This window comes from Eupeodes corollae, chromosome 1, assembly GCF_945859685.1.
Source record: "Eupeodes corollae chromosome 1, idEupCoro1.1, whole genome shotgun sequence".
Classification (NCBI taxonomy): Eukaryota; Metazoa; Arthropoda; class Insecta; order Diptera; family Syrphidae; genus Eupeodes; species Eupeodes corollae.
In genome coordinates, this window is record NC_079147.1 from 136,879,361 (window position 1) to 136,906,555 (window position 27,195).

The 27,195-nt window shown below is 35.7% G+C and overlaps 1 protein-coding gene across 1 annotated transcript in view; it reads left to right on the forward strand.

The window, feature by feature from the left end:
- LOC129941596 (putative transcription factor capicua) overlaps positions 1-27,195 on the forward strand; it is a 73,329-nt gene that overhangs the window by 9,365 nt on the left and 36,769 nt on the right. Inside the window, exon 2 of the mRNA XM_056050268.1 lies at positions 18,161-18,499. The gene's annotated coding sequence lies outside the window, so the exon portion shown is untranslated. The remainder of the gene's footprint in view (positions 1-18,160; positions 18,500-27,195) is intronic.

Consider the following 27,195-nt stretch of genomic DNA (forward strand, 5'->3'; position numbering starts at 1 on the left):
TGATATTCAATATCGGATTTAAGAAAATCAGCGTTTAAATCTTTACAGATTATGATGTGCTCGTTGAGTACAGTGAACTCATGCAATGCGGAGAATAAAGGATCAGGAGAGTGGATGCGGTGCGGGTTTAAAGATATACCAATGAGGCATTTGAATGGGAACATTGTCATAAATAAGTTTCTAGTTCGCTTTTATTTTATTTGACTGCCACCGATTTATCAACAATTCATTGACGGAAAGGTCAAGAAACGAACTCTGCTTCAGAACAACTACAAAGACAAAATGTATATTTTTCAAACTCCTACTTGTCTTACACAATAAAAGTATAGGTATTTATGCTCCTAGTTAAACAAGCCTAAGTGTATTGACTATTCTATATACCTAGTTTATCTTGTTCATGTACTACGTACCTACATATTTACGTATATCTTAATATGTTGTATCTATCAGAATGCCCATTAATGTATCTCATGCTCATCCTGAGTTTGACTCGTTTTGATGTTTGTAAACCGGTTCGGTAGGGTTTCTTTATGTTTGGTTTTTAGTTGATGTTGGATGTTTGTGATGCTACAGCTACTGGTGTTTGTTTATGTGTGAAATAATAATATTGTTATGTGACGATGCGTTGGTGGGTGGAGGTGGTGTGTGGAGAAAAAAGTCTAAAGAAATTGTGTATTGAGTGTGACGAACCGTAGTAGGTAGGTACCTCAGTGGTATCTGCTATTGTGCGTACCATATGTGTTTTAGGTATAGTGTAAACTTGTTTTAATTTTGTTTAGACATGATTCATTTTAAGCATCATTATTATTAAATGTAAAAGGAGATAAAATAAGTATACATTTGCCACTTTTTTGGCAAACGAATGGGATTTTTTTTTGTATTCAATGAATTAATAATAAGTCAAACGGCGAAAATAGTTTTCTACAAAAGAATACAATTTCCTTAAAGAAAGAGAGATATACTTAAAGAAAAGCTAACAATAATTGATGGTAATGTCAGTAAAATTGACTTTGTTTAATTATTTTCTTTTTAAAAGTTTAAAATTTAAAATAGATTGATGCAATTTGATGAACATATCACTTTTGTAATGAAGTGTTCATGGTGTTTAATGCCAAATCATAAGTTTTCCCCGAAAAAATAGTTCACACGCAATATTTGTATTCCCCCTGATCTTAAAAAGCACGAAGCACAGAGTTTTACACGTATGAGATTTCACTTCGAATTTAGAACAGTTCGAGAAATACAGACTCTCAATACATGTTTCCATTTCTTTTACAGCATGAATGAGGTGTTGCAATTTCCTTTGAAAATTATGGACACTGAGTACCATGCTACGACTTTTATTACTTCTTGATTTACTTAAAAAAAAATGTTTGTGTAAGCGGGAAGATGACGGAACCTAACTATCTGAATTTTTGTAGGAGCAAATCCAAAACAAATTTTAAAATAAAAAATCAATTTATTTTTCCAATGCAATGAAACCAATCGGATTTAAACAGATTTAAATACACAATAAATTGATTTATACTACAGCTAAAAACTGCACCATATTTTGCAAACTGTTAAAATTACTGGCAAAATCGACGTTTAAAAGGTTTAATTGAATCTTATGCTTTTATTATTTTGAAAAATATATTTTACAAGTAATTATTGTTGGTGCTGATATCGAATTCCAATATCAATGTCAGCTACAAACTGATGAATTGAAATACGAACTTATGGTGGGGCGTGGTTACTTCCTTATTTTAAAAAATTTAATTACTTTTTCTGTAGATTATAGAAGTACATTTAAAGTTTTATTTTATTTGGTTATAAAAACGACATCTTGAAGGTTGTCACCGTTCTCTTCAATGCACTGAGATAGTCGGAATTTGAAATTGTTTTCCACTTTTTCCAGCATATCTGTGCTTATGTTGGCGGTTTAAGGTAGCCCTACAGCAAAAAATTACATGGGGCTAAATCTGGCGATCGTGCTGGCGACTGAAGACCGCTAAGAGAGATGAGCCGTTTGGGGAGTGTTTACGCAAAATATTCATTCTCTTTAAAGAATGCACACCAAACAGTCACACGTTCTGTATGCAGAGGCTGCTCGTGAAGTTCTCTCGGGTTATTGGGGCTTCAATAGCGCATGTTTTGTTTGTTCACACATCCTGAAATATGGTAATGTGCCTCGTCACTAAAGAAAGCAAGGGCATCTTGAGGCAGGATTTCGAGGAAGGCTTCACATGTATTTTTTTGCGCAACATAATCGCGTAGATTAAGTTGTTGCACCACTTCCAATTTGTATGAGTGAAAATTAAGTTCCTCATGAAGAATTTGTCTTACTGTGCGACTAGAAGTCCTTAAAGCAGCCGAATATTTGTGTGCAGATTGCCTAGGGGATTGCAAAATCGCCGCCCTTACCCATTCTATGTTTTCTGGTGTCCTGACGGTTCTGGGAGGTCCATTATGTTTCTTCTGCACACTACCGGTATCTTTGAATGTGTCCACTCACAAACAAATCGATTTCTGAGCAGGCACACGACCTGCATTGAAATGGTTTCTGAAAGCACGCTGAATTGCGATGATCGAATGGCTGAAAAAAAAGTAGGTCTCCACGGCGAACGCGCGCTCTTGCTTTGTGCACTGCATTGTTGACACTGAACTAGTCATAACGAAAACCTTAGATAACGTGCTTTGGAACAAGCCATAAACCAACGCTCTACTATTAATAGCCGCTCAGTTGCGACAATTTCAGATAATGAAGTAACCACGCCCTACCTGTTATATCGGCTACATGCTCAAATTTAAAAAAATACACGATTTTTAAATATTTAAACTAAACTTGTTACCTACTAACTTTTCTGTTGATAACTTTCTTAGACTGATTATGGAAGATCAAAATAATAGAATGAGAAAGTCAACAATCATTTTATTAAAATAGACTCAATAGTAAGACAACTGTTTTGCTTGCAAGGATCGAAGTCTGCCGAGCTAATTTTTTTTAGTATCTTCTGATTGATAAATTATTCCCAAAAGTTGCGTGTACTTTTCTTTAAAAAAACTACTTACAGATAGAAGCTCCTTTTATAAATCATCAAGAGTCAAGTTTTTATTCATATGTCGCTACACCGGCATATATTCGGTTCCTTTTATTTAAATTTTTTTTTTTATTTTATCAAAATCTTCAAACTATTTTAAAGCGAGACAAAAATTCTTTAAAAACTAGCGTAAAATTCAAAAACTTAAAAGATATCTTACAGGTCCTATGCAGGTGCTCTTTCTTAATCTAAAACCAAAAAAAAAATTAAAAAAAAACTTGGTATCTTTATCATTATTTTTTATTTCATATAAAACTTTAAACTAAATAAAAAAAATCGAAACCTATTATAATACTAAAGCTACTTAAAACTAACCAAAACCAATAATACTACTTTAAATTACTTAAAACTACTTAAAAACTAGAACAGCGATAGTAAGCTTTTTTGTGTATTTTTTTTTTAATTTGTTTTTGGTGCCACCCTGATTGCCCCTAACCTAATCCTTAAACCTATGTAAGCTGGCCAAAACCAAACGCCCTAGACAACTTAAAATGACATTCTTTATTTGAAGCAGGACCGAATTTAGAGGTCCAGAGCCCTCTGGGCAATAAAGAAGCAGAGGTCCCCTCGCTCCAAATAATTTTCAAAATAAAGTGAACCATTTTTGTTCACTCGAGTTCTTCAATAACTAATTTATTGTGAAACCAAGTTGATTCCTTTAGTATTGAACAAACACATATAAATATAAATGGAAAAAAGAATTATCTAAAATTAAATTTTAGGGTTAACGAACGGAACCTTTCGAGCTTTTATCCCGAAAAAACGTTGATGATTTCGTTTAGGAGAGAAAACTTCGATAGACAGTTTTGTCCCATCGTGGTTCGAAGCCCAATTTTTTTATAATTTTCATTTTTGAAAATGAGCACTCTCCGGTGCAATTTGTTACCGTCAAAAAGAATTACACCCTTAATACAATTTTGAGGTTTGGGAATGTAGCCCTGAAATTTTGATTTTAGAGAATTTGGTAGTAAAATAGTTCCGGCGATTGATCTGTTCCATAGTCCATTTCCTTTTTGTATGAGTCAATCAAAGACACAAAATGAACAAACTCACTACCAAAACGGGGCTCTAAATCACCCGGATACACTTTCACCAATGCCTCTGTTGCAGCGTCTAGATTTTCAGCATCCATCCTCTCGATGTGATTCAGTAATCCAAATCTCGAAGGTACAGCTTCATAGGCATGCAATCTTTCAGTAAGAGAAACGGATAGCTGATCAATCATTGAGATGAAGGAGGATACTTTGTATTTTTCTTTGGGTGACAGATTTGCGTCTTATGCTTTCCCGTAATCGAGCGGATTCAACCTCACATTTCTCGTTCTGGTGCGGGTGCCTGATTGTACATATTCATCAGTATGGGATTTTTTGGCTGCTTCCTCGTATTTATCAAAATCATTTCGTTTGGATTCCACGAATGATTTCAATGATTCTAGTGCACGTATTGCCGATTCAAGAATCATTTTCGGGTCTTGCAACATCTTGTTTGTAGTTTTGATTCGCTTTTGTTGCAAAGCGGTTTCGAGACCACTCATCTTTTTATTCCTCACGATGTCTTTTTGCTCTTTATTGGAAGATATGCTGGTTAGAGCTTCTTTGATTTTCGAACAGCTGTTGACTAAGGCTTGCGTAGCTTCAGCTCGACAAGACCAACAAGTGTCGCTGAGCTATTTCAAGACTAAAAACTGTTCGCTTTTCTTCTCCGATAATTTCTCAATAAGAATCCGGTGCCGCTCTGTACAGGCTGGAAGAACGTGTACAAATTCTGCACGAAATCTAAGAATTGAATAGCCTATGGACAAGTTAGCAATTAGTTAATAATAATTAATTTTTCAAGAATTGAAGAACACCGATTTTTAATACGTAAACAAAATACTCATCAAAGGAAAAGATGTTTACTAGTGCTTATTAGTTGGAATTTAAAACAAAAATTTTCCGAAGTGTCAATTCTGGGCTTCCGCCCTGTTGCCCTCCCCTCAATCCGGCCCTGATTTGAAGTCACCAAAACTGGTTCTCCTGCCTCACCCTATCTCTTCGGTTCCTATCGAAAACAGTTCTACTGAACCCAAGGCTCTCGGCTTCATCCATTGCGAGGACGTCTCGACTGTAAAGGAGTCGCCTATCTACAGTTTTACGGCTGACGTGGTAGATAAGCGAAACTTATCCTGTATCAGCCCTTGATTGTCTAAATAGAAAAAAGCTTCGGGCGTAATGTTGCCACTTAAACGTGCACTTTCGTAGAACTCATTGTTAGGCTAGTAAGCCCCAAAAATGATGCTGTTATGTTCAGTTCCTCCTACGATTAAAATGTAATCTGTATATGGCTGAACGTAACAACGTGTAAAATTGCCTTTTTCCAATGCTTAGTTGAAGAGGAGGTAGTTCATAACCTTTTCGTAGGGTTAACGTAGGCAGTTGGGTGCGTTTAACGGAAATATTACAAGGATATACTCACTTTTTTTTATACTCAACATAACGCATACAAAAAGCAATCGAGATGTGTTTGAATTCAACATGAGTTGTCGTTGCGTAAGTTTCTAAGACAAAGTTCTTATAATGATCACAGGATTTTGCGTGCGATCGAAAGCATATATATTTGAAGTTACTTATTCTACAACTTCCAATTGCATTTTCGTTTCAAAAGTTAAGCTTTTTGAAATGTTAATGTTGATCTATTTGAACGTTAAAATTGACTTTTCTAAATATGTATAACGACTTGTGGCGTGATGGTTAGTGCGTAGAACATGTTTAAAAAAAGTGCGTATAACTGTCATGCTAGAGGTCTTGGCTTCAATCCCTGGATGTGTCACCCAAAACTTTTTTCACGGTTATTGCCACTTGCGAGAAATTGAAAAATCTTCCAAGAGTAATAATTCTTATCATAAACAGTAAATCATCAAATAAGCCGTTAGCATTCGTTATAGAAATTGAAGGCGCTATTTTTCAATTATGTAAACAAATTGATAATCTCGTGTCTGTAATATACAATGGCAATCAAAACTGGTCGTATGTTTGTCAAACCTAAGTTCATATTACTGTTAAACTTGTAAAAATTACTCAATTTGCTTCCGGTTTTCAATTATTAATTATTTAATTGTTACTCTCATCATTGAATAACATATAATGTAATAAAACAAACAAAAAAGTCAATACAAAAGTCAGCATACAAAAAACATTATTTTACCGTTATCTTTATGAAAGTTGTCAAGATTTTTTGCGTTTCTCTAATTATTACATGATTATAAAGTAATACGGTGAAGAGCTAACATTGTTACATCCAAAAATTGTGAAATTATTGTTCAATTAGTGCAAAATAAAGAAAATCACTAAAGATTTGGAAAACCGAATTGTGGTACTCCTGCAAAAAAAAAGGAAAGTACCCGAAAAATAGCTGAAAAGACTGGCGTTGGAAAGTCAACAGTGATAGCAGAACGAAAAAGAAATAATTTGGAGTCTCCGGGTGATTTTGGAGGACGACCAAGAATTCTGACGGATAGTGACGCCCGTGAAATGGAACGGTTGCTTCGTAAAAGCTCCAAGCTAACACCTACACTGGCCATTCACAAACCAACAAGCGAATGGACAGCCAGAAGAGCATTGAAAATAATACAATTAATCGCGTCTGTAAAGCAGAAAAAACCTCCTATTTGCCTGAGTTTGTTGATCAGTGTGTGTATCTAATTGAGAAAATTCCATCAAGATGGAGACCCCAAGCATACCTCAAAAATAGTAAAAGAGTGGCTTGAAAACCAACCGTTATTAGCTTTTATGTTATTCAATGATGAGAGTAATAAATAAAGAATTAATAACTGAAAACCGGAAGCAAATCGAGTAATTTTTACAAGTTTAACTGTAATATTATGAACTTAGGTTTGACAAACATCAATTAAATTTCCTCCATCTTTATGTCATTCAACAATGAATAACTTAAACAAATAATTGTAATTATTTTTTTCTAAAATTTAATACATTATGTATTTACTTATAAGTAGACCACAAACCGTTTTCATAACGGTTTATTAAATATGACATACGTACGACGTTAAACCCAATTTCTTGTTCTTCGAAACAAGAGAAACTTTTCTAATATTTCTCTTTTTCGTATTAATAGAGAAAAGTTAGTCCGATAACTACAAAATCTAAAGGTGTTCGTAAACGATTGCATTGAATATATATATAAGATATTCACGGGAAAGCTAAGCAGTGTTCTTAGCTAAGTTTTGTAAAATGGCCTTAAACAAATACGCTAACGAAATACAATAAAAATGGAATTAAAATATCGGAAAATTATTCTATTGCAAAATCAGTGATTTTCCTATTTATAAAATTTTACAAATCTAAAAAGTCAATCACAACGATTCATCGAGATGGCAGACCAAAAAAAAAACAACAAAACGACAGGATTCTGCTATAATCAAATCAATTAAAAATTACCTTTTTATATCATCAAGAGAAATACGAACCCAACTCGATCTGAACATGTAGTTTATGGTGGACTAAAATCTTTCGAATCTGAAAAAAACCCTTTGATATCCATCAAAAACAAGCAGGCGAGATTAAAATTTGCTCATGACCACATCAACTGAACTGTTGGAAAATGGAGGAGCGTACTCTTCTCGGACGAGTTCGCATACCATCCAAAGAGGCACTAAATCCACGTTACACCAAAGCTACTGTGAAAGACGCAGAAGGTTACGTAATGGTATGGGCATGTTTTTCAGAGCATGGACTGGGACCGATTCACAAAAAATGGTACAAAGAATTATTTTATGTACAGTGATATTTAGCAAAATATAATGCTGCTGAGGATCAGTTGCTTCGGAATTGGATATTTCAGCAGGACAACGACCCAAAGCAAACAACCAATATGGTTAAGACGTTGGTTAGGTTAGATTGTAGTGGCTATCCAAGATGGAAACGGACACACTTAGGCCAGTTTAATTGTCCATTGTGATACCACATGAATCTTGAGGCTTCCTCCTAAGCTCAATGGAACCAGCTTGAGTCCCTTACGAAACGTGAGTGGCTGATTATACCGATATAATTTAGATCGTTAAAGAAGAATTTTCCTAGGTAATTCTTGCGTTTTCGAGTCAGAGCAGGGCATGTGCAGAGAAGATGAAGAACCGTTTCTTCCTCGTCCATACAGCTTCTGCAAAAGTCATTTGAGAACACGCCTAGTCTCGTGGCGTGCGTGACAGTGTCCGGTAATGACACCTATTATCGAGCTTATATGCAATCTGCTTAGAGAGAGCAAGCACCTTGAACGTTTAAAATCCAGTGTTGGCCAGATGTTTTTTGTGACTTAACACGTGGTGATGTTGTTAAACCTAGTGCCTGCCCTCCTCACAGCGTCTTGCATTAGCAGCAGTTTACAAGTAGCGATTGGTATGCCAGTACTTGCCAAACGTGGTAGGATGCGCTGTACTGTACCGTTCCGGCACCCAGCAAAGGTGAATATTAAACTGTTGCGCCATCTCCATTAGAGATGATCGACAGTTATGGACTGTTATAGAGTTTGTAGAGACAGAGTCCAGAGATTTGATAGCGGCCTGGCTATCTGAGAAAATGCGGATATTAGATGTTTATATCACGTTTTCTTTAAGCCAGGACAAGTTGCGCCTGGAACACGCTACAATGATTGGGAAGGCGGAATGAGACTTAATTTCAGTCGTTCAGAGTACACACCTCCACCAACCCCTTCTTTTGTTTTTGACCCATTGGTGTAAAAATGGATTGACTCATCCTCCAAGAATGTCCTATCCTCCCAAAAAGATCTGCGAGGTATAGAAATCTGGAAATTTCTGTCGAATTGCAGTTGGGGGATGTAGTAGTCTGTGTGCTTTGCAATTGATTCTAAATACCTTAGAGTTACGGAGTGGCCAATGTTGTTGTTAGTCTTTGCAACTATTTGTTTGCTAAATATGTCAAGAGGTGTTAGGTAGAGCAAGGTGTCCAGTGCCGCTGACTGGGTCGTGCGAAGCGATCCGCTTATACATAGGAAAGCTACCTTTCTCTAAAACAGTCCACCATTCTGCCACACCGTACATTAAAATCGGTCTGATTATCGATGCGTATAGCTTATGCGTTATTCTGGGTTGTAAACCCCATTTATTACCAGTAGACGTAGTTTCCAAAAAAAAAAACAAATTGACGTGTTACAATGGCCAGCACAGGGAAATTGTAGATCGATGAATTGTAAGGATTTATTGCAAAAATAAAAACAGTCTGTTTGATCAAATTAATTTGGCTTTGGAAACTGTCCCAACAGCATTTTATAAGCAATTAAATTGACTTCATGTTTCCAAGTTGCGCTGAAGTAATTAAAAGCAAGGACTTTGCAATATTTTAGTAAGACCTTTCATTATTTTCCATTACAAACTATAAATATTTGTTTAAATTTTAGAAACAAAAATATACAATAATTGAATCCTAAATTTGTTTTTCATTTATTTAATAATCGAGAGCTTTTGTTTTGGCCAACATTGAATGTGCCCAAGGAAATAATAACCACTCACTTGATACACGAATTCTAACTATTAAAGTATTTTAAGAAACAATATTTATGTTCCTTGTAATACTGCTAGTATTTAAGATAAAGGTCTACCACCTCACTTGGACGACTGAACGTATAAATTCTTTAAAAACCACGCCCAAATTTATCTTCATTGATTCTTCTTGTTTTGTATGAAAAAAATATCCTATCAGATATCTTTAAGTCACAATAATTCCTGATTAGTGATGCATTTTATGAACTTTTAATATTGGTTAGCTGAGTTTTTATTGAAATGTATTCTTTATTTGGCAGCAATCAAATCTTATATTGAAACGATACAATCAAACAGATATGAACTATTTATTATTTTTTTTTTCAAGACAAACTCAAATTCATGTTGCTCTTGAATTTTTCTCCCCCAAATAAATGTTGAACTAAAAAATATATAAATTTAAAAAAAAGCATATAAAATAGATATAGATAAATATCCTTGGCTGGCAACAACAAAAAATGCATGACTCACTACCATTACCACACACAAGTTACGCTTATGCATTCAAAAGAGGCCTGTTTCTCTGTACAAATGTCTTTGTCTCCTGTGACACGGCAAGGCGTTCATGCTCCCTCTGCTTCCATATACTATAGGTATCTACACCTATACGCTATAAGCTATATCTCACTCCATCCGATGCGCAGACTGTAGTTATCTTCTGAATTTGTGATTATCAACTGCAATTTCTTTTAAATCTGAATATTTATCCTTTTTCGCATCCTTTATTAGAATTGCAGCACATCAGCACACCACAGAACTACACAAAGTAGAGGTACCAACTACTAGGTACAGCCTTTCCCGTTTTCTCCCAGGACCTAGTCTCTAGTATATGTACAATGTACAGTACACTATAAGCCATCTCGTGTACACTATACCTACAACTTCACTCAACCCATCCCCACCCACTTACACATTCATTCACTATGTAGGTAGGAATATTCGACCGTTTTTAAGGCGCATTTCTATACTTCTACACCCACTTAAGTTGGGCTAGCGTACTGTTAGCGTTAGCGTTGGCGTCGAGCTCGAGCGGGCCTTCTATTTTATAATGATCATCATAAGAAATGAGAGAAAAAGTGAATGAGAGCGAGGGAAAGAGAGAGCGAGCTGTTTATATCATTTTTTTTTCTTTCATTATTTTTTCTACCGTTAAAAATATCTATGTATGAGTTTGTCTCCATTTAGAAAAAAAAATCTCCCTGGCAACCAGCATAGGCCTGTTTGGTAGGTCGGCTCGGCGGACACAACGTCATTGCATACCAGTCTTCTTCGGCATCATCATCATCATTCTCATGCATCCTTTATCAAAGTTGAAAAATAAAGGATTAGTTGCACAGTCATCCAGTCAGCCAGTCATCCAAGCATCCATCCCGGTATCAAACCGAACCAAGCCCCAGCGCCAGCCATCAATAGCAATAGCAAGCAGCCTCACTGCGACTGCAGGTATGCAAAAAAGCTCAGTGCTCTTTGAGAAATGACTTTTCCCTTGTAAACACAGAAACTCACACACAGAATCGCTCCTCATCGTCATCAGGACTCACCCATCGCCAACTACATATTTACACCACCCCAATCGAGATGGATGGCCCCAACATTATGGATTGTGGCGGGAAAATGTAAAACGCTCCCTCAATATGAATGTATAGGTTGTTTTGTTCTTCCTTCTGCATTTATTTATTTTTATTTATATTCTCCCCATGCCATGCTGCCGTGTCGATTACTTTTGTGTATTTTTTCGTTCGTTCTGTCTCTATACTTCACCTTCTTCAAGTGTCATTAAGTTGATAGAGGGACCTATACCGTTGCTGTACTCAAATACGTTGTACCGACTACTGTAGAATAGGATGAAAAAGAGAAACCGTTAAGATAGATGGTGGGTGGTTTGGTGGGTATGATGATGGTTTGACTCGTAATTGTGACAGGGCTGCATTTCAAATGCATTTGAATTTTAATCCTTTTTTTATAAAATTAAGTCGAACATATCCTAGAAAATTAAATACACACTTAAATACGAAAGTAACTCTGTTTTCGAAATCTTATTGTTGGTTTGCAAAAATACCTAGAAGTGTATTTGATATTAATACTCACTTTGGGTTTATTGCAACTTTTTAAAGACCACAATTAGTATTTTTTATCTTGAACAGGTCATAATTCTGTTTTTCTAAGTAGGCGGAATAATTAACATGGAGCTGCAATTGTAGTCACAGTCGTAATAGCTTTGTCGTGACTGACAGGACCCTAGTCCAAGATGTTTATTAAAATAGTTATAACCCTTAACAAAACAAAATTTTAGTTCTTAATCATTAAACTCGTTATCTCGTGATTCTTCGGAGGTAAATCTCAAGTTTTTGTTTTTATGGTCAACTCTACAAATACGAAGAGAAAAGCTTTAAAAACAATTAACTACGCTGTTATTTTCTAGCTTTCGTTATTTGTGACGTTACCTGTCAAACACATAAAGCAGTATTCACATGAGCGCGACCAACGAACGACGAATGAATTACAAAATGTGAGTTTATATACGTTTGAAGACATATTTCCTATATATTTTCTTTTGATTTATGATGCATACTTTTACTTTTCAATATCATATATTAATAAATTTAAAAAAAATTGAAGTTGATACGAACTGTCAAACTTTATTCGCGTTTCAAATTATCCAGACTCGCAACGAATAAAATCATCGCTCGACTTAACCTAAAAAAATCAGTCTTGTTTTGGTTTCGGTGGTGAATGTCGTTCATTCGCTACGTAGTAAAAACTCTCATGTGAAAGAAATGTCAAAATCGACGAATATTCGTTCATTCGTTGGACGTTGGTCGTGCTCATGTGAATAGTGCTTAAGACGTAAAAAAAGAGTTACCATTGGTGTATTCTCTCCCTTTTTCTATTTTCGACATTTATCTGCCTCCCTCTACTTTTTTGTATTATGCGGTTGCAGTTATGAGAACCAACTTTTGAAGCGAACTAACTTTTTACAAAATACTATAACTTTTGACAGTACGGTACAGTACTAACGGGTGCGCCAGAGAAACTTACTTATTTGAAAAAATTCCCGCGCGGTGAGTTGGGCGGGTAGATGGGCAAGAGGGGGCGCATCTGGAGGGGGAAGTTCCCAAGTTTGTTTCTCCCTCCAGTCAGTTGCCATCATGCTCTGGTCTAGAGAGCAGCGGGCCTTCGCAGTTGAGAGCTACTTTTCTAACGGTCGCTCACTTGTTGCTACGCAACGTGCCTTCCACGCTCGCTTTGAAATTCCTCCTCACAGACTCGTTCCTGGCCGTAATTCAATTCTGTCGTGGGTTAACTCATTTCGGGAGTGTGGAAGTGTCTCTAAACCCAGAAATGGACTTCAACGGACCATCAGAACTCCGGAAAATATCGAAATAGTGAGGCAGTCAGTTGTGCGTTCTCCCCGGCGTTCGGCTCGCAAACACGCAGCTGCTATGGGAATTTCTGACACCACTGTTCGACGAATTCTCCATAAAGACCTTCAATTTCATCCCTATAAATTGGCTGTTGTGCAAGAATTAACTGAACGCGATTTTGTTGCCCGTCAAAATGCATGTGAAATGCTGATTGACAACCTGCCTGAAGACGCGATCGTTTTTTTCAGTGACGAGGCTCACTTCCACATTTCCGGCTGCGTCAACAAGCAAAACATGCGTTATTGGTGTGGTGTAAATCCGCGTGAGCTTCACCAGAAGCCACTTAATTGTGAGCGAGTTACTGTCTGGTGTGCGATGTCGGTAATGGGAATAATTGGTCCTTATTTTTTTGAAAAAAACGAACGCGCAGTTACCGTGAATGGAGCTCGTTACAGGAACATGATTGAGGAATTTTTTCTTCCAAGACTCGAAGAAATGAATGTTAGGAACGTGTGGTTTCAGCAAGATGGAGCCACAGCACACACAGCACGAGACTCAATGAATTTGTTGCGACAACATTTCCCCGACCGCCTCATCTCTCTCAGAGGCGATCTCCAATGGCCGGCACGCTCTCCAGATTTGACTCCATGCGATTTCTTTTTATGGGGTTATTTGAAATCCCTGGTTTATGTCGATCGACCACGGACCATAGCACACCTCAAGAACAACATTCGCGACGCCATTGCCAACATACCGATTGATATGCTGCGAAGAGTGGATACGAATTTCAAAAATCGACTTCATCAGTGTATGCGCAATGGGGGTCGCCATTTATCCGATGTCATTTTTAAGACTGCATAAAAAAAAAATTGGGATATTGTATTCTCAAATAAAAAAAAAAATTTAAAACAATAACTGAAGTACTTTTTTTTTATTGACCTTTCAAATAAGTAAGTTTCTCTGGCGCACCCTGTATAAATCGGTACAATAAAATAAATCGAAGAACCTAACAAAAGCTTAAAATAGTAAAAAAAAAAAATATACAACATTTTCCGATGTCCAGAAAAAAAGCCTTAAAAGAAGAAAGGTGGCTTTAATTAGATACACAATATTTTTCCACAGGCTTACATTGTATATAATAAAACCGAATTCAATTGAGTGAATATAACAGTTGAATGAATTTCACAATTAAAAACTAAAATAAAATTGAAAAAAAAATTATAAAACCACACAAAATTTAATAATATAATTCAAAAATGAGAAGAAAAAATGTAAAAATTTTGTTAAACTTATACAAAGTGGCAACACTGATGCAGACGTAGATGCTATAATAAAGATGGACATTGTTCTGTTTGTCTTCACTATAACCTTGGCATCTGCTTTTCTCGAATTTCCTATAATGCGGAGAATGAATATCTTCGTGATTTTGATCTTTTCTGTCTATCTTACAAACATTAATTTTGTATGTTGTATAGCTTTTTTTCGAAGAAATCAAACGCAGATACATGTAAACCAACCATTAGAAAATACACATAACTATTTATCTGTCAAAATACTGAATATATAAAAAGCTTGTTGATTTTTTATTAAACGCATTAATTTTAGATAGTTGGGGCTCATTCGTAAAGCTAGGGACTACGTAGTTAAAATTCAACCAGCTTTGTGAATGCAAAATGTGTCCACTAAAACGTAGCCACAGCTGAGTAAATTCCCCCTTTTTATTGCAATACACCTACACGTCAAAATCTTAACTTGATTTGACATTAAGCAATTTTTGACAGTTGACCTATTTAACCTATTTAAAGGTAGGTAGCAATGGCGATCTCAAGGCAACTTAGCCTGAGATCCAATTAGCGCTGTAGTGCTTCTTCTCTGGATGGGAAAATAACCTTGAAACCCTTACTAAGGCTCAAAGTAGGAGTGCAGTAGTCAGTGTCTCAAAAAAAAAAAAAATCAAATGGGGTGGCGCAACAGTCCGTTGTGAACCAAGGCCTAGTGACTTACAACTCTCAACCATTCCTGTGTGCGAGTACTGTTGTCAGGAATGGAAGGGACCTACAATTTTAGGCCGAATCCGAACGGCTAGTTTGAGAAAGCACTTTTTCATGACAAGAATTACTCTTGAAGGATTTGTCAATTCCTCGCAAGAGGCAGTACCCGCGAAAATTATATTTTTTTAATTAAGGTGGCACAGGCAGGGATTGAACCCAAGACCCCTTGCATGACAGTCCAACGCACTAACCATCATGCCACGGGTACTACTAGTAGTCAGTGTCTACCGAGATAATATCTGAGGGAATCAATTTCGTTGCGTTGCTGTGACCATAAGGTTTTGACAACCAGCTGTTTGATTCCTTCAGCCTAATAGCGCTGCAGGAAGCTATGTATTTAATAAAAAGGTGGATTGTTAGAAGATCCAAAATAACGTTTAAGGCGTCCGTTGGACAAGTACGCATGGCCCCTGTGGTGCCCACGCAAGCTGTTCTCTGAACCTTCTTTAGCTTATTAATATTAAGGCTTTGCTAAGAGCAGGCCACCACAAAATCGAACCATATGTAAAGATTGGGCGTACTATGGCTGTGTACGTCCATAAAATCATCTTCGACTGAAGTCCCCACTTTTTGCCGAAAGTTTTGCTGCAGGCGTAGAAGGCAACACAGGCCTTCTTAACCCGTACTTCAATATCTAGTTTCCAGTTTAGTTTAGGGTCGAGTATAACTCCCAAATATTTTGCACTGGAAGACAATGATAGAATTTGACCCTTGAGTCGAGGTAGCGTGAAGGGCGGTACTTTACTTTTGGTGGTTAAGAGCAACAGTTCAGTTTTGCTTTGGTTAACTCCTAGTCCACAACTAGTGGCCCAGTTGCTAACTTTCTTCAAAGCTGACTCCGTGATTTCACTAATCACAGAGGTGTACTTTCCTGACACCAATAGCACCAAATCATCCGCATAGGCTACCGCCTTCAGTCTACATCTCTCTAATTTAACGAGAATTGTATCCATGACCAGAAGCCATAGAAGAGGCGAAAGGACCCCACCCTGGGGTGTTCCCCTAATCTTGTTTTGCTGAGATTGTATTGTCTAGAGTGGTTCGAATCTTCCTACCACTGAGCATGGAAATAATCCATTCTCGAATGAAGTCTTTACACCGAACTTAACGAGCGATTCTTCTATGGATTCGGTAAGGACGTTGTTAAAAGCACCTTCTATGTCTATTAAGGTGGCAAGATTAAATTCTTTATAATGGATTGTTTGTTCTACAGTACGCACTACCTCATGGAGGGCAGTCTCCGTAGATTTGCCCTTAAGATAAGCATGCTAAGAGCTTTCGAGAGGTCGTCCAACTAGGATTTCTCTAATATGGTAATCAAGAATGTGCTCCAAGGTTTTAAGCACAAAAGATGTTAAGCTTATTGGTCTGAAATCCTTCGCGGATTCGGGATAATAACTACTTTGACCTGTCTCCACGACATGGGCACATGTTTGAGAAGGAGGCATCCTTTGAAAATTTGTTCCAGCCATGGAGTATAACTACTGGCAGTATGCCATCCATGCCTGGGGATTTATATGGAGACAAAGTATTGATGGCCCACAAAATATTTTCTCTGGTTATAACGGAATTGACTTGCTCCACATGATCTACGTTTAGCTCTGTGGTTTCAAGCGGTTCGGGGTTATCACTCTCGCAACCCGGAAAGTGCGTCTTCATTAGTAGCTCAAGAGATTCGGCTGGAGAGGCTGTCCAGGTTCCATCAGGCTTTTTTAGAAATGAAGGATTACAATGCTTTTTTATAAATGAAGGATTACAATGTTCCTTCGATAAAACTTTGCTGAGCCTTGCAGAGTCCTATTTACCTATTTAAAACGGACTATCATTCTATGTATATATAGTAAAACAATATTTCCTACAAAATGAGGTAAATTTGAAGAAGCCCAAAAGCGAACATAACTGACAGCTCCCAGGTATTTCAGTTCAAATGGTAATGCAGTTAGTAAGCAACTGTGTAAGTGTGAATATGAACTACAGTGTGAACATAAGGGACTTCATTTGCAGTCAACTTCGTTCTTCGAACGTACATTTTGACCTAGGCAACTTCATAGTTAGTTTTTTAAGTGTCAAACTCGGAACCTTACTTTACTAACATCTACCTGCAGTTGATCGTGCAAAAACATCCAAAAACACAATTGTCTATAAAACACTCCTTATTCATAATACAATTCCATTTCGACTTGTTTTTTTTTTCTATTTAAAAAAATATTGCGATTCCTTCTTCAATTTGACAAGGAACCTTTTTACATAAAACATCAAGTATAATTTTTCAGAGAATAAATCACAGAGTAATATAGTTCAGCTTCCAGTTCAATGAAAAAACATGATTAGCTGTTATTTTGACATAAGTAGACTTGACTTGATAATTATGTAGATTTAGCTTGACTAACTTTCCAGTCAACTTTCCAACAAAAATGCCTTAATTGAAAGGCAATATTTTGACAGCTGTCCAATCATATACTAGAAACTTGCCTTACTTTCAAGTCCCTTATGTCGTCTAAACCTACAAGATGCCCGTTTATATTTAAAGACTAAGATTTCGCCTGATTATTTAAAAATAATAATTACAACCCTGTTACTTGTTAAGGTGGGTGGTTATGGTTTCCGACAAGTTACGAACGAGTGAGAAAAAGAATCATCTGCACTTTCTCTATGGACTTTTGTTGTGTGTTTTTTTTTCTTCTTTTAATTTTAATTTTCAATGTTTACCGTGAAATGAGGAAAAAAGAGTGTTGAAAACGCAGCATTTGGATGGCAAATATGTAGATATAGAAAAAATGACGAGAATCCACAGAGAAAGAGAGGAAACAGCAATAGGAGAAGTAGTAAAGCAAAAGCAGTTGCAAAAACCTTCGGATTCGGAATACAAATGTTTAGGCCCTCGCCTTGTGCATTTCCCAATTGTTTTTTTTTATTAGGATTGTTTTATACCCTAGAGTGGCGGGCGGTACGGTAGTGCAAGTGCATCCATATAGACAGACTGTTTAATTATTTTCAATCGCTATCAGTTGTTTATTTTAAATATAATCAATGTATTTGTATGTGTGTGAATAAATTTATTCAATTTATTTCCAAATCATTGAAATTAAAATTTCTTTTTTTTTTTTCAAAACACAGATTTTAAATTGTGAAATAAAAAAACAGATAAACACTTATCGGTTTTGATCTTTGGATTGGTTTTAAAAATTTGAGCATTTTCAAAACTATAACAAACGGAAAACGGATACTTACAAGGCGTCGTCCGTTCTAAATGCTGAAATTGTGGGTGGAAGGACAACCACCAGAAACGCAAACATCTATAATACATCAGGAAACAAAAACAACAACAACATTAAAAACAATAACATCGAGAAAACAAGCTGTTATCAGGGAAAATCACCGTCACCATCGATTCCTCAAATATTTACCCCTCTTGCGGCTATCGATGATACAGACCAATGCGATACAGAAGATGAGGTAAGCAAATATGTATGTATATTTTAGGCGTGTGTTTTTGTTTGGGTTGTGATTTTTTTTATATAAATGAAAAGTGAAAGATTCTGCCAAAAGTACCTAAGTTCAAATTAACTAAAATGGTGTGTACCTTACAAAATAAAATCGAATAACCAAAATTTGATTCTAAAAATTGAATTTCAAGAATCAATTTTTCCTGACCTATCGAAGAAAATTTTTAATTCCCTGGTAACGTCTTTCGAAAAGTTTTTCCAACGGTTTTTTTCTTCAAAGGATCATTTTCTCATTTCTCATTTGACGATTGAAATAGTTTTAGAGTACGTTTGTTTTTGATACAAATTAGTGTGCCTATTCCAAAGTCAAATCCCCTAACTAGAGTTAGGTTGTTTAATCAAAATATCTTGTGAAATTAATAACTTTCAGTTATATTTGTTTGAAAGATAGGCCCGGTATTTTTGTCGTTTATAAAATAAGTACTCTTATTTGTTGCAAATCATTAAAGTTGTTGCTGAAGCAACAATAAAACTACTAAACACAAACTAAATACGTAGGGTAAGTTCATAAATAAAAAAATTTGGTAGCGCAACAGTCCTTTGAGAACTAGGGCCTAGTGACTTACAACTCTCAACCATTCCTGTGTGCGAGTAATGTTGTCAGGTATGGAGGTGACCCACAGTTTATATGCCGAATCCGAACGGCTAAATTGAGAAAGCACTTTTTCGTGACAAGAGTTACTCTTGGAGAATTTGTCAATTCCTCGGAAGAGGCAGTACCCGTGAAAAGACTTTAGATGGCATAGGCACGGATCGAACCCAAAACCTCTGGCATGACAGTCCAACGCACTAACCATCATGCCACGGTACTACACTGCATTACTGCAGTCGGTAACTCTGTTCAAAAGAACAGTCTGACAGCTGAAATGCGATCAAACCTGCAGTCACTTTATTTATGTTGCCGCTCTGCTGGAAAATATTAGATCAAGATGTGTAGGTAAAATAATTGAATATTTATTAAGTTTTTGTCAAAAATTAAGATGATTTGTTGATAATAAGTTGAAATATAATATTTTGACTTAATAGAAACGAATAAATCTGTTGCAATCAAAACATTAAAAATAAGTCATAATAAAACATTTTTATTGGACATTTTGAAAGAATTTTGTTAAGACACAAAACCCGCGTAACACAAAGAAAAAAACTTAATTATTTTATATTTATTTTACAGGCGCGTACTTTCATGATATTTATGAACTGGTTTTTGATATTGTATATCTGCCGCATTTTGCAGAAGTTTTTCTGTTCATAAATGCATTGCATGAATTTTGTCGGAATGGCTTGTTGCATTTTTTAACTCAACCGTATTCATATTAAAATATTTCATTTTAAGAAGTAATCAATCCAACAAAACGCTTATAATATTATATTTCCATTATGTACCTTATAACACGGAATACAACAATTTAAAGTTTGGTTTAAACCTTACAATTTCTTGACCTTGGCTGTTGACCTGCCTCGAATCAATTTCAGCTCAGAAGACCAATTTTTGAACACTTTTTGCATCAATCAGGTCCGTCCGCTGAATATTCTCTTCAAGGCGTTTATCTTTTAGGGCATATCTGCTTAGTCAATCGACTTCACACAAGTCCAAGAAAACACCCACTAGTGCATAAATAACACTTGCACCAGAAGTACAATTATTACATTATATTTAGTGAGAACTTCTTTTGAACCCTATTTATATTGGATACGGAATCATTTCAATTTGTAGACACAAGTGCGGGTCTGGAAGTTTTGTTTCATGAAGAATGAAGAAAAACCAAAAACTGGACTCTTGAGAACTAAAACATTTGGTTCCATTTGATTCTGTTCAATTTAGTATCGCAGTTTTCAAATAAACAAACACGTTTTTTTTAGAAAGATAGATTTATTGATTGTTTTTTCAAATTTAAGTTTACAAAAAAGTATTATTCTTTAATTTTAAGTCATGACTAACAAAATGTACATACATATATACCTCTTCTATATTTCGATGCTTGTTGACAATAGTTGTGCAATTTTTCCAGGCAGCGCCATTTAAAATTATTTTCATTTCTGGTCCCTCCAGTTCTAGTAGTCATTCCGTAATTTTCAAGGCGATAATCGTCAAAACTATTATCATTAACGATATCGTCAATAATTTGCTTCACGTAATCACTATCGTCTCGTTCAATCGTTTTCAGAATAAGTTCGTTGAGTATATTCAAAATGTCAAAATGAACTCAACGAAAGATAAGCTTGTTCAATAACTTGAAAATGTTATTAAACTTGTTTTTTTTTTTTCAAATCTTCTCTGTGGGGTATAAAGTTAAAGTCCATCATTTCTCCTCTGGCCTTAAAAACAGTAGATATTGTTTCAGTTGAATATTTTTATTAAAATAGTAAATATTATTATTTAAGCTGGCATGCGATGGGTTGAAGTTAGTGCGTTTTCAATGCTTTCCGCTCGCATTTTTTTATCCACCGCTTTAATTAAATTATCGAGCTTTTCCTTCCATTGATGGATATTATCCATAGTAATCCTTAAAGTGTGATCAGCGAACTCTGCGAGTGCTTTCCAATGTTCAAAAAACCATATTCTCTTCTCTATCACGTAACTTGATATTCATTTAGTCAATCTTTCTCCGTCCAGTACCATAGTTTTCGCAATGAAGTTGAAATGAAGACGCAATGTTTCTATGAATAGTGGTGAGATTCCTGTTTCAACAAATAGCATATGGTTTGGTGAGGATTGTGGAAGCTTGAAAATTCGCTTTAAGAAAAATCGGAGCAGTTTTTCTACTGTATCGTATGATTTGTATCCACACACTTGAGCTCCATATAGCATTATTGATTTGTAAACTGCCTGGAATAATTGGTATTTGAATTTTATCGATATATGTTTGTCTTTCAGACAGTTTTTCCATGCGGCACTTATAGCTGATTTAGACGAAGATAGCTTATCCTGAAAGTGTTGTTTCATGTTCATGTTGCAGCAGATATTTATTCCCAAGTATTTATACGACTTTTCTGTTTCTAATTATTATTTATGTTAACATTCAGCCTCCATTCATCACAGTATTTTTTCAGCTGATTAATCATTCGCTGATTAAACGTTCTGGTGTGTCCGCAAGGAGCACCAAATCATCTGCATACATCAAAACTTTAATAAGGATTCCCCCAATTCTTACACCGTCACATAAATAATCGGAAATGTCGTCTGTAAACATTATGAATGCTTGCGGACTTAAATTGCATCCTTCTTTCACACCTGTAACCGTTTCAAAAAAATTTGACAGTTGGTTACAATCCCAAACAGCAGAAGTCGTTTGTTCATACAATTTTCAATCAAGTTGCCATATTTTCTTGATAGACCTATATTGTACAATTTATAAAAAACGCTGTTAATTTTAACCGTGTTTAAAATATAAGAGTTTTTTAGTTGAAAATTTTATAAATGCCAGACTGAAGCCAATTAGTTTGATTATGTAAACACGGTCGTGCTACTTTTTTACCCAATCCAAACAAACATGCAATGTCTTACATTTGCATTGAGCTACTGTTTTCCAAATAATCCTGTTTCTTACTTCGATTTCAACAAAGTATTTGGAAAACGTTTCAATTTTTTTTGTCATATATTCGCAACTCTTGAACTTATTTATTATTATTATTAATATTTATTAACAAGCAATTCAACTTACAAGCTAATAAAACATTTAACAAGCCTAGCTGCAGATACTTTAATTTAAATATATTGCCCAAAAAGCTTGCAATAGAACAGAGCATCTTTTGATACATTGCTCTTAATACATTAAATACTACCAAACATAAATTTCTGTAAGTCGCTTAAGTTATCCCTGTTGCTAACGTAACGAAAACAATGCCGAATGCAAAATCAAAGCATAAACGACAAAAACAAAATATTAAAGAAAACTACGAAAATAAATACGTCCTTTTTCTGAATCGCATATCCCGCGCGGTTCAAAATTTGCATACAGTGGTTTTTGTTCTCTATTCTCTGTTTCTTTCCTTTTTTTAGTTCTTCTTAGTGTTTTCTCGTTAGGGAAAGCGACTCCTTGAAGGTTGTTGAATTTCAGAGGAGAGCGAGTAATTCCTATATTTCAAAAAGATGGACTTGGAATTATACTCATATCTACATATTTGACTTTAATAATTAAATGAACGCTATAAGGCAGGCATGAAATTTTCAATATATTTATATGCTTTTATTGAAAACTAATAAGGTTGCAATCTACAGACTCGGTTAACTTTACGAGCATGATTCAACCACAATTATCACGGCGGCGTAGCACCCAACTTCAAACCCACAACTCCCCACTCCATCGTAAAACGATGTTTTTTCCTTCTAAATATAACAGATGACTGGAAAAAAACAGCCACAGTAGTAGGTATATTTTTTCACACACCACTGACACCACACAACGCTGCTGCACACACTTGAATACAAAAAAAGGCTAGAACAGCATCATATTGCTGATATGTGGCGGTGTCAGTTCAGTAACCTTTCACTAGAGACGGCCGTAGCGCAAGTACAACCGCGCAAATACTACTCCTGGTCCCGGTCCTGATACTAAGTACGATAACTACGATTATGATGTTATGAAGAGAGATGCTGTGACTGAGCTATGAGTCACTATCGAAGAAAATCCTTAGGTACATAATACATGCCAACACTAGACTATACACTATATGACTATGGCTATATTAATTCTCATACCTGCTACGTTGTCATTCTTCAGTTTGTATTTAAAAAAAAAAGTATGACTTTTAACTTAATTTGTATTACGTTCTTCTTTTCTTTGTCTTTTATTACAGATTGATTGATTTGAAAATAATCTGCATTTACCTACATGATTACACATACATATATGGTAAATCTCTGTTAGGGTTGTTTTTGAAATTGCAGAGCCTTTCCTCCCTTATTATATTCTCTTCCATGAAAAATCCTTTCCCAACAAATTTCAACTTGAACAAACTATATTCAAAATGCAAAAAATAATCTTAATCGTGAAAATGGCTTAAAGAACTTTGATCTTCAACAATTGAAATTGCAAAACAAGGATTTTGACCATTAAATAAAGGGTTTTTTTTAGAAGTGTTGTTTTCAATCTGGCAAACCTATTTTTTGAAAATTGGGCTTTTTTGGCAACTGTCACTTTTTTATGCTCAGTTTGAAATGATATTTCATAATTCACAATAGACTTTATTGATAGATGGATAGATATTTTTATTCAATAATTTTAAGGTTCTTGTTACATACATTTTTGGGTTTAACCCGCCATTGGTGACGCAAATTTGACTTTAATCAATGGTGACGCCGGTCTCACGGTTTTTTAACTGAAGAATTTTCGAAGTGTGTTGTTATCAGTTTTCAACATTAATTCATGTGGTCCCTAAGGCCCACATAAAAGCTCTTTACTATTATTTCGTGTTTTTTTTTTTTTAATATATGCTCCTTAACAATGAAACAAAGATATTAAATCAACAGAAGCTTCTTTTATTACAATACACAAATTCAAATTCAACAAAAAAACAATAACGGAGAAGAAAGTCATTTTTACGCATACCCGGTCTCACAGACCAGTAGGTCACCATTGGTGCGTTAAGGATTTTTTTTATTTTTAAATTCATTTTTACTTATTCAATCTTAAAGCTATCCTATCCTACCTACAGCTTGACAAAAATTTATAAAACTAGCCTAATTAAGCATAACTTACAACTAACTTACTGGTCCCATATACGGAAACTAAGTTAAACTATAACACTTAATACTAATGCCTTTCGTCCCTTAGATCTATTTTGCTTCAATTTAAATTGTATCTATTTTTGTGTTTAATAGAAAATTTGAAAAAAAAAAACAAATATCAAGATACTTTTAAATTTTTACTTAAAATAAGGTCCTTAATATAACACTTAAAGCTAACTTAAACTACCTATTCTACTTATAAACTACTTAAAACTAGAACAACCACAGCAGCAAATCTAACTATCTAACATTTTTGTTTTTCATATTTTGTTGTCTTTTTTTTATTTTTTTTTTTTCATGTTTCTTTTAATTTTTTTTGTGCCACCTTTCCTATTCTACTTAAAACTAAACCATAAAACTATAAAACAAGTATGTCCGACTACCCACTACCAACTGCCGATTAAAGCCACCAAAATTGGTTCTCCTGCTTCACCCTATCAGTTCGGTCCCGTTCGGACACAGCCCTTCTGAACCAAAGGAGCTCTGCTCCGCCTTATGCCATGACGTCCGGATTGTACAGGAGTCGCCTATTCACGGTTCTTCGTCTGATATGGTAGATTAGCGGAACTGCCAATCTATCCTGTATCAGAACACATCTATCTAAAAAGACGAACGCCTCTGATGGAATGAAGCCGATCACGCGTGCACTCTTAAAACACTAGTCGTTCGGATAGAACGCCCCGAAAATTAATTGTTGGGCGAAGACATACCTCTTGCAAAGTGACCTCGAACGTGTTTTATCACGAAATTGTCAATTCTGTTGATTCGAGCCCCGTTGTATAGGACCTCGTTGGAATAGTAATGCACGTAGGAAGATTCGGCTGTTAAATATAAATCGGTAGCCACTCGAACACCCGAAACTTCTCCATCTATGAAGAGGCAACGTTGAACCACACAGGACAACCATAAACAATTATCGGCCGTATGATGGCCATGTAGCAAATTACCTTCATTCTGGGGTCAAGCCGACTGCTAAAAAATAGCCGTTTCGTCACAGCGAAGGCTCCTCTTGCCCCTTTCAGAGCAGCATTTATATGTCTGTCGAAATATATGTAAATACTGATCTAACTAGATACTGAGGTACTTCACTACACTTTTGCTTGCTAATAGCTGCCCGTGAAGATCAACGATGACTATCTTGCGCCAATTCTTGCACGTATCCCCCATGGCCCTATCCAACGGAGAACGGAACAGAATTGTCTCCGACTTCTGGACACTTATTTTCAGTTTCCATTCGTCGCAATATCGCTGAATCTTGTCGAAATCACGCTGCAAGAGAATTATAATAACCTCAACCTTTCGGGCCGTTCTGTACGCAATTAGATCGTTGGCGTACGCAATTGCCTTTGTAAGACTACCTGTCAGATCGCTGGTGTAAATGCTGAAGAGAATCGGCGAATTCCCCGCTTCCTGTTGAAGACCATTTTTAATTAAGAATGTTGTGGTAGAAGTTACATTGCCACTTTTGACAACAAACTTTCTACCGTTAAGCATATCATAAAGTATATACAACAACGGCTTGCTTATGCCAAACTTGCTCAGTTTAACGTAAATACCCTTTAACCATACGGTGTCAAAGGCCTTTTCCAAATCAACCAGAACAGCACATTTTTTCGCATACCCGCTCTTACAGAGCAGTAGGTCACCATTGGCGGGTTAAGGAATAAATAATAAGGCATGACAAAAATGTCGTTTGCCCGAGTGACAATGTTATTTAATTTTATATTCTATTTAAAATCATACAATTTTTAATTTTTTCAAGTAATTGTTACTTATTGACTTGTAGCAAAATTTACTTTTAATTCAATCAATAAAAAGGAGAGTAGTTGTGACTTTTAGTTTAGACGAAACAAAATTACTTGTACTGAAACATGAAAATGTACTTACTTTAAGTTTATTTACAAAATCCAAAAAAACATAACTTTTAGTAGACACAAAAATAAAAAAAAAATGATTTTTGGATGAGCAACTAGTCTTCTCCATTTAGGTAACTTACTGTTTCATTGTCGCTTAGATAGCTTTTTCGAAAAAAAGAGTCTCCTTAGCTCCTTTAAGTGGATAATGTTTTCGTTCACTCCCATATTGCATAAGGAGCAAATATTAACCAAATCGTTTCTGTGTGGCGTACTTCTAACTTTAAAAATAGTTCCAATAGTTTTTCTTGAAAAATCGAGCCTAAAGTTATTATGTTCATTTAGATTATAGTTAAGTTTCGAATAAATGTCCCTTTCCGTAGATGTTCTCGCCTTTTCTATGAATGTATACCTTTCATTTTCATCGATCGATTGGATAACCCTTGTACAGTGCTTTTTTCATCTGGAGATCAGTAAATCCATTCAGTTCTAGAATATTACCACAATTTGAAACAAGATCAATCCAATCCTTGTAGAATCCAGTTTGTCGACGCATGGCACTTCTCAACATAATATTTGGCAATCGGTTTCGGTCCATATTAATCACCTGTATCAAATAGTCTGGGCTCAGCTTCAATGTTGATACAAAGAGTGTCGAAAACCCTGTTTTCCAATGATGCATGTACTTGGGCGTACTTAGAGGGAGGAGAAATACTTTTCTAAGGAAGAATCGAAGCAAATTTTCAACAATTTTGTATTCCCGAACACCACAGATCTGTGCTCCATAAAACAGAACTGCTTTTGCAGTTGCGTTTAAAACTTCCTATTTGGAGTTTGTTGATATGTTGTTATTATTGAAAATGTTCTTCCAGTTCGAGCAAATGGCCGTTCTAGCAGCATCAGCCGTGGCTTTGAAGTGTTTGTCCATATTCCCAGATAAACATAATCCTTGACTACTTCTAATACTACTCCATCATATCTCCAGTTTTCTCCTCTTGCGTTCCGACCTTCACCATTTTGGAATACCATTATCTTAGATTTTGTAGAATTTACTTCCAGTCCTCA